Source organism: Sminthopsis crassicaudata, chromosome 3, assembly GCF_048593235.1.
Source record: "Sminthopsis crassicaudata isolate SCR6 chromosome 3, ASM4859323v1, whole genome shotgun sequence".
Classification (NCBI taxonomy): Eukaryota; Metazoa; Chordata; class Mammalia; order Dasyuromorphia; family Dasyuridae; genus Sminthopsis; species Sminthopsis crassicaudata.
The window spans coordinates 563,415,280-563,424,765 of record NC_133619.1 but is presented as its reverse complement, the minus strand read 5'-3'; the positions used below and the strand labels follow the sequence as shown (position 1 = coordinate 563,424,765).

General features: G+C 36.5%; 1 pseudogene; it reads right to left on the bottom strand.

Moving 5' to 3' along the window:
- Nucleotides 1-4,073: 4,073 nt before the first annotated feature.
- LOC141562393 (cytosolic iron-sulfur assembly component 2B pseudogene) lies at nucleotides 4,074-4,519 on the bottom strand (annotated as a pseudogene).
- Nucleotides 4,520-9,486: the final 4,967 nt, after the last annotated feature.

Sequence of the window (9,486 nt, the reverse complement as noted above, 5' to 3'; positions counted from 1 at the left end):
TTTAAAAGTTAAAATGTTTGTATTTGTACACGAAAAGATGATACATGTAACTCTTGAGAATTATCTTTGTTAGGAGTATACTTAAAAGAATGTAAGTATGTTGACTTTAATATGATGATATAACAAAGAAATTAGGGGTGGACAAGGAATTGTACTGGGAGAAAAGGAAAGGAGAGATAAATAGAGTAAATAGCACCAATAAGAACAAAACAAAACAAAACAAAACAAAAACTAAAAGGATGCATTACAGATGAGGGAAAGAAGGGAGGGAAATTAACATTTTTTTACCTTAATCTCAACAAATTAGGCTCAAAGGCAAATATCACACATACTTATTTTAGTATAAAAACTTGTCTCACCCCATAGGGAAGTCGGAGAAGAAAAGGGAAAGGAAAGGGGGAGGCGAATAGAAGGCAGGGCAGAATTAGAAGGGGAAAGAGATAAGAAAGAGGGAAGGACTGAAAAAGGGAGGCCAGATTGAGGAAGGTGGTGGTCAGAAGCAAAACACTAGTGAGGAAGTAAATTTAGTACAGAAGCAGAGAAAAAGTACAATTTGGGGAAAATAGGATGGCAGGAAATAGAAAGTTAGTAATTTTAAATGTGAATATGAATGAGGTGAAGTCTCCCATAAACTGGAAGCATATAGCAGAGTGCATTAAAAGCCAGAATCTTATAACATATTATTTACAAAAATCACATTTGAAGCAGAGATATACAGACTAAAGATAAAAGGCTGGAGCAGAATTTATTATGTTTTAGTTGAAATTAAAACAAAACAAAACAAACAAACAACAACAACAAAAAGCAGGGGTAGCAATCCTGATTTCAAATCAAACAAAAGCAAAAAAAAAAAAAAAAAAAGGAAGGAAATTACATCTTGATAAAGGGTACCATAGATAATGAAGTAATATCAATACTAAACATATATGTGCCAAGTGATATAGAATCCAAATTCAGACAACAAAACTATATGACTGGAGGATCTCAACCTCCTTCTATCAGAACAAGATTGTAATGTTTTTCTCTCAATTATAAAGTTCTCTCAGAGCAGGTTTCTTGGGGGACTTCTGGAGGCATCCTTCCTTTCAGTTCAGAATAATAAGCACCTCAAATGCAGCCAGGAGTTAAAGTCCAGATCCTTTATTGTCTCCTTCAAATAGCCCTGTTAGCTTTCTTAGAGGCCAATCTCTCCTTGGTTCCAAGAGCTCTTGTTGCTAGTCTTTTGTCTCTTTCAGCTTCTACCTCTAGTCCCAGCTTCTCCCTCTGAACCCAGAGCCTCCAGTCAACACAGAGGTGGAATATAGAATGGATCTGATTCCACCTCTGAGAGTGGTCTTGTGGGTCTCTATGTCTGGCCCTGAGAGCTTCTTGCTTATAGTTCTTCTCAACTTGTAAATCTTCTTGACTTGTGCATCTCCTCGACTGAATCCTGGATCTGAATCTCCTGAAGTGCCCATCCAGCACAAAGGTGGAAGTTGGAATGAATCTGACTCTTCCTCTGAGAGAGTGGGCTTGTGGGCTTCTGTGGGCTTGTGGGAGCTCCTCCTTATATATGCTCTCTTAAAGGTATGAACTCTAATAAGTACTAAGTACATAATCATTGTCTCTCTCAATTCCAGTGACTTAGCACCTTGTAAGAATTCTAATACAAGATAAGTGGAACCACAAAACAAATAAGAAAGAATTATGAAGGTAGATAGAATTTTAGAAAACTTAGGTATGATAGAACTTTGGAAAAAATTGAATGGGGATAGAAATAAATATACCTTTTCTTTGTGGTACATGGACATCTCACAATAATTAGCCATATATTAGGGCACAAATATCTCACAATCTGTAATGTTCTCTAAATTATAATCATTCTCTGGGAGCAGGTTTCTTGGGGAGCTTCTGAAGGCAGCCTTAGTTTCAGTTCAGTTCAATAATCCCAAATGCAGCCAGGAGTTAAAGTCCAGATCCTTTATTGTGTCCTTCAAAGTCCTGAATCTTTTCCTGGGCCCAGTTAGCTTTAATTGAAGCCTATCTCTCTCCTTGGTTCCAAGAACTCCTGTCAAATCTCTCCAGCCAGCTTCAGCCTCTCGTCCTCCCAACATCTCCATCCAGCACAAAGGTGGAAGTTGGAATGAATTCTGCCTTCAAGAGAGTGGGCTTTTATGATCTCCCTGGGCTTATGGGAGCTTCTTAAAAGTATGCTCTCTTAAAGGTGTGAGTTTTGTGGAATTCTAGTAAGTACATTACTGAACTAGAGACCTGTTAAGAACCATGCTAAATTAGATAATTATTGTCTCTATCCATTTAAGTGACTTAGATGAAAACTTTGATGTTTTCATCTCTCTGAGAAGTCAGGGAGAGTGTGACCACCTTCTTTTTATGATGTTTTCACTTATTTTTTGAGCAATCAGGGAAGGAGTGATCACCTTCTTTTTTGGGGTTCTCACCTCCTTGAGAAGTCAAGGAGGTAATGACCACCCTATGTTCTAAATTAAAAGAAAGGGGGAGATGTTAGGATTCTTACAAATTGCTAAGTCACTGGAATGGATAGAGACAATAATTATCTAATTTAGCATGGTTGATCTGATCCTACAAGGAGATGTTATGGGTCAGAACTTGAAACAAGGTACTGAGTGGAATTGAGGAGACCATGGTTAAATCTAATTTAGCATTGATTTAATCCTACAACAAATAATGGTGTACTAATGATGAAATGATTGGTGTGCATTCAGTGGGCAGCATATAAGCAAGAAGCTCTCAGGACTTCGGGAGGACTTCAGGAGATTCAGAGTCAAGATTCATTCCAATTTCCACCTTTGTGCTGGCTGGAGACATTAGGAGGACCTCGGGAGATTCAGAGTTAGAATTCAGTAAAGGAGATTCACAAATCGGGCAGAACGAAGGAAGACAGAGAAGTGGTGGCAAGCTGTCCTGTGTAGAACACTGAAACCAAGATCTGTAAGGCCTCCAGAAAACTAGCCAAGACCCAAGTGAAGGAGATAAGATTTGGAAAGAGACAGTAAAGGATTTGGACTCTTGGCTGCCTTTGGGATTATTGAATTGAACTGAAACTAAGGCTGCCTCCAGAACCTACCCAAGAAACCTGCTCTCAGAGCATGAGTATAATTTAGTGAAGACAACATTACAACAATCAAATGCAAAAAGGCAGAAATAATACCAAATGCATCCTTTTCAGATCCCATTGCAATAAAATTTATATGTAACAAAGGACCATGAAAAAATAAGTAAAAATTAAGTGGAAACTAAATAATCTACTTCTAAAGAATTAGTGAGTGAAACAACAAACCATAGAAACAATAGATACTTTCATCCAAGAAAATGATAATAATGAGACAACATAACAAAATTTATGGGATGCATCCAATGCAAATTTTGGGGGGGTTTTATATCTCTAAATGATTATAAGAATAAAATTGAAAAAGAGAGGATCAATGAATTGGACATTCAACTAAAGAAGAATGAAAAATTAAGGAAAGATTAATAAAACTGAAAGTAAGAAAACTATTGAACTAATTGATAAAACTAAGAGTTGGTTTTATAAAATTAAAACAACAAAATAGATAAATCCTTAGTTAATTTGATTAGAAAAAGAAAAGAAAATTACTAGTATCAACAATAAAAAGTGAACTTACCACTAATGAAGAGAGGAAATTAAAGCAATAATTAGGAGCTATTTTGCCCTCTGTGACAATAAATTTGATAATCTAGGTGAAATAGATGAGAATACTTATAAAAATATAGATAGCTCAAATTAACAGAGGGGGAAATAAATTACTTAGTTCCATTCTATTCTATCTTATTCTATTTTTGATATCAATGAAGTGCAAGTTAAAAGTATATTAAAATATTTCTTTAATGTCCTCCTCAGTGACACAACTCATTTACTTGAATACCGTTGTGTCTACTTAGATAAACATTTGCCAAGTGGCTGCAGTGGGCACAGCTTCTCCCATGTACAGTTTTTCTCAGACATACAAGGAGTTGTGAGTGACAAAAGTCAGAAAGAATATATATAAATAGATGAGAGCTGCAAGATCTACAGGAGGTGGCTCTTAAGAGAGCTAGGAATGAGCTGACAGACATTGGTTTATAACTTCCAGTAAATGGGAATTCTCCAAAGTTGCTGCAGCACACTCCTTGTTAGAAAGCTGTTCACAATGAGGTCTGAGACATCTGTCCCAAGGGTAATGTGACTATCCATCTTGAACCTTTCAGGCAAGGAGCAGATCAGCTTGATTTTGATGGACAGGCTGATTAATGTTGCCATCCTGCAATGAAGAATTGTGGGAGTAAATTCTCCTTGTCATTAATTTTCACTCAGACTTGATCCACCACCTTCAGCTCTTCTAAGATGAACGGGTGCTCAGGATTATTGATGGACAGGATCAGGTCAAATATCACCCAGCTGTTCATGCTACTGGGGACTTGATCATCCCTCAAGTGTGACAGGCTGCTTACCAGATCATTGGTAGATGTGTGTGTTTGCATTCTCCAAGAACCAGGCCATTCACTGGGTGCCCCTATTGAGCAATAGTCCCATTTTATTTTATTATTACTTTTAACATCTTTTTAAATTTAATTTTATGAGGTTATTGGGTACAATTAGTAAGTGTTAAAAGTCTGAGGTCAGATTTGAAGTCAGATCCTTCCAACTTCAGGACCAGTGCTCTATTGATATTAAGCTGCCCCTATGGTTACATTTTTGAAAAATAAATTGAACAAACTATTAATGAACTCCCTAAGAAAAAATCTCCAGGGCCAGATGGCTTTATAAGTGAATTCTACCAAATATTTAAAGAACAATTAATTTCAATAATAAAAACTATTTGGAAAAATAAGGGAAGAATAAGTCCTATGGAATTACTTTTATGGCACAGACATGGTCCTGATACCTAAACTAGGAAGGGCTAAAACAAAGAAAGAAAATTATAAACCAATTTTCCTAATGAATATAGAAGCAAAAATCTTAAATAAAATATTAGCAAAGAGATTATAGAAACTTATCACCAGGGTAATATACTATTACACAGTAGGATTTATACCACAATGTAGGGTTTGTTCAGTATCAGAAAAAACTACTTACATAATTTACTATATCAATAAGCAAACTAACATAAATAATATAATTATATCAATAAATGCAGAAAAAGTATTTGACAAAATACAGCACACATTACTATTAAAAACAACAGAGACATGGGAATAAATGGTGTTTTCCTTAAAATAATAAGTAGCTTCTATCTAAAACCATCAGCAAGTATTATATGTAATGGGGATGAACTAGAACCATTCTCAATAAGATCAGGGTTGAAATAAGTTATCCCTTGTCACCATTTCTATTTATTATTGTATTAGAAATGTTAACATTAGTAATAAAAGAAGAAAATTTAATTGAAGGAGTTAGAGTAGGTAATGAAGAAGAAGATCATCCCTCTTTGTAGATGATATAATGATATATTTTGAAAATCCTAGAAAATCAACTAAAAAATTATTAAAAACAAGTGATAACATTAGTAAAATTGCAGGATATAAAATAAACCTATGTAAATCAATGACATTTCTTTAGGTTACCAACAAAGTTCAGCAATAAAGTGATATAAAAGGAAATTCCATTTAAAATAACTGTAGGTAGACAACTCTCAGATGAAGAAATTTAAACTATTTCTAGCCATATGAAAAGATGCTCCAAGTCATTATTAATCAGAGAAATGCAAATTAATACAACTCTGAGATACCACTACACACCTGTCAGATTGGCTAGAATGACAAGGAAAGATAATGCAGAATTTTTGGGGGGATGTGGGAAAACAGGGACACTGATACATTATTGGTGGAATTGTGAATACATCCAGCCATTCTGGAGAGCAATTTGGAACTATGCTCAAAACGTTATCAAACTATGCATACCCTTTGACCCAACAGTGTTACTATTGGGCTTATATCCCAAAGAGATCTTAAAGAAGAGAAAGGGACCTGTATGTGCAAGAATGTTTGTGGCAGCCCTCTTTGTAATGGCCAGAAACTGGAAACTGAGTGGATGCCCATCAATTGGAGAAAGGCTGAATAAATTGTGGTATATGAATATTATGGAATATTATTGTTTTGTAAGAAATAACAAACAGGATGATTTTAGAACGACCTGGAGAGACTTACATGAGCTAATGCTGAGTGAAATGAGTAGGACCAGGAGATCGTTGTATACTTCAACAACAATACTATATGATGATCAATTCTGATGGATGTGGCCATTTTCAACAATGAGATGAACCAAGGGGCGGAGCCAAGATGGTGGAGAAGCTAGACAGAACTTTCTAAGCTCTCTAATTCCCTTTCTACCAAGTATTTAATTCAGCCTCAAAAACAGCACTTGACTGGCAAAACCCATGAAGATTGGAAATACAAAAACTTACCAGTGGAAGAGAATCTGGAATATTGCCAGAAAAGGTTTGACCTGAGGTGGCGAGAGCAGACCAGTGCAGAGCAGGGAGAGAAACAGGAGTGGGGCGGCCTCTGCGGTTGGAAGGTTTACACAGAGCTCTCTGCTGTAGTCTGACTGCTTTGCTTTGGTGGCAGAGTAGGGAACCAGCAGAGAAGTTGGAGCCTGGGGTAATGGGTACACTGAGGGACGCCAAAGCCCAAGAGGCTCTGGCTGCACCCACACAGGACTGTAAGTGACCTAGCGCAGACCATAACACAGCTCTTCACGGCATTCAGCAGTGAGGTGCTCATGGTGGGGGGCCGTCACACACAGCAGGGGCACAACCCAGGGCAGCCTTTCATCTGTATAGTGAGGGGCTCCCAGGAGATAGTGGAATTTCCCCAGCCCTACTACGCTCCCCTAGGCAGGGACACTTCCAGTAAGGTGAGGAACAGGACAATCGCAAATACACAAAGTGAGTGTTTGTGGAGGGGCAGTGATACCTTTGCTACTTAACCAGTAGCCCCAAGGTGGTCACTAATCCTCACAGTGCAGCTCCTCGAAGGGCACTTACACTGCCCTACCATGATGCCCAGGCATAATCACTTCCATGTGGAGCTCTTCCCAGAGCCCTCCTGCAGCTCAGCAGTTCCTTGCAGCCCATTGAGAGGGCAAATACTGCCCATAAACCCATCCTCGCTCTGCAGAGGAAGCTGGTAATCTCCTTGCCCTGAAGGTAGATGCTGAAGATTAAAAAAAAAAAAAAAGGAGCAAAAAACCAAAGAAAACAATTGAAAGCTTCTATGCAGAAAAAGAGCTGGTTTCCAAACCTGAGGAGGCTAATAGCAGACAGCCTCCAGACAATTCCCCAAATAATGCTCTCCTAGAAGAAACTATTAAAAATCTGAAGAGAGAATTAGAAGAAAAATGGGGAAAGGAAAGAGAAGCTATGCTAAAAAATAATAATGTCCTGAAATGTGAATTAGAAAAGATAAACAACTTCCTGTAGTGTGAATTGGAAAAAGTAAAGAATTCACAGGAAGTGTAGGGAAACAGAATTAAGGAGTTGGAAAAGGTAAAGAAATCACAGGAAAGTAGGATCTGTGAATTGGAAAAGATAAAGAATTCCCAAGAAAATAGGATTTGTGAATTGGAAAAAGAAAATAATTCATTAAAAAACAAATTTGGTGAAATGGAAAAAAAATCCATGGAGCAAAATATCTCATTTAAAAGCTCAATTGGACATATACAAAAAGAAGTTAAAAAAAGCTAATGAAGAAAATAACTCATTAAAATCAGAACTGAACAAATAAAAATGAATGATTCACTGAGACACCAAGAATCAGTCAAGCAAAGCCAAAAAAATGAAAATCTGCCGAAAAAATGTAAGCTATCTACTTGCCAAAATGACAGACCTGGAAAATAGATCTAGGAGAGACAATCTGAGCATCATTGGACTTGCCAAAAATTATGATGAAAAAAAAAAAAAGAGGCTAGATACTATTTTACAGGAAATCATCAAAGAGAACTGCCCAGAGATAATAGAACCAGAAGGTAAAATAGACATTGAAAAAATTCATTGAACATCTTTTGAAAAAGACCCAAAAAAAAAAAAAAAAAAAAAAAAAAAAAAAAAAAAAAAAACTCCACGGAATATTGTGGCCAAATTTCAGAACTATCAGACTAAGGAAAAAATATTACAAGCAGCCAGGAAAAAACAATTCTAATACCAAGGTGCCATAATAAGGGTCACTCAAGATCTGGCTGCCTCTACATTAAAGGATCGAAGGGCTGGAATCTGATATTCTGAAAGGCAAAAGAACTTGGAATGCAGCCAAGAATAAACTACCCATCTAAGTTGAGCATTTCCTTCCATGGAAGAAGATGGACATTTAGTGAAACAGATGAATTCCATATGTTTCTAAGTAAAAAACCAGATCTAAAGAAAAAAATTTGATCTCCAATCATAGGACTCAAGAGAAACAGAAAAAGGTAAAAGGGACTCTTGAGAACTGTATTTCTGTTGTGGATATACAATAAGACTACATGTATAATTTGATTTTAAGGATATAACAAAAAAAAAGGGGGGGAGTAGAAATGGAAAGGGGGTAGTGTAAGAAAAAAAGGAAAGGGGAGATAAAAAGAGAGGTACATCCTACAAAGAGGCAAAGAAAACTTATCATATCTGAGGGAAGTTAGAGAGGGGGAGAAACATTGTGTGAATCTTACTCCCATCAGAATTGGCTCAAAGAGAAAATAATTAACATATTAGTTTTACAGAAAATTCTTTCTCACCTCATTAAAAAGAGGGAAAGGAAAAGGGAAAAGGAAAAAAGCAATAAGGAAAGGGAATAAGAAAAGGAAAGAGATTTAAAGGGAGGAGGAAGGGATATTAAAGAGGGAGGGCTGTGTGATGCAAGTAGAGCTCATAAGTTTAATACTGGGGAAGGAGTTCGGTGGGGGAAAGGGAAAAAAAAACATAATCAGGGGATATTATGATGGCAGGACATACAGAATTAGTAATTTTCACCGTAAATATAAATGGGATGAACTTCCCATTAAGTGGAGGCGGATAGCAGACTGGATCAAAAGTCAGAACCCTACAATATGTTGTTTACAGGAAACACATTTAAAGCAGGGAGATACTTATAGAGTAAAAGTAAAAGACTGGAGCAGAATTTATTATGCTTCAAGTGAAGTCAAGAAAGCAGGGGTAGCCATCCTTATCTCAGATCAAGCAAAAGCAAAAATTGATCTAATCAAAAGAGATAAGGAAGGAAACTATATCTTGCTAAAGGGTAGTATAAACAATGAAGCCATATCAATACTAAACATATATGCACCAAATGGTATAGTATGTAACTTCCTAAAAGAGAAGTTAAGAGAGTTGTAAGAAGAAATACACAGTAAAACTACAATAATGGGAGATCTCAATCTTGCACTCTCAGAATTAGATAAATCAAACCACAAAACAAATAAGAAAGAAATTAAAGAGGTAAATCAAATATTAGGAAAATTAGGTATGATAGATCTTTGGAGAAAACTGAATGGTGACA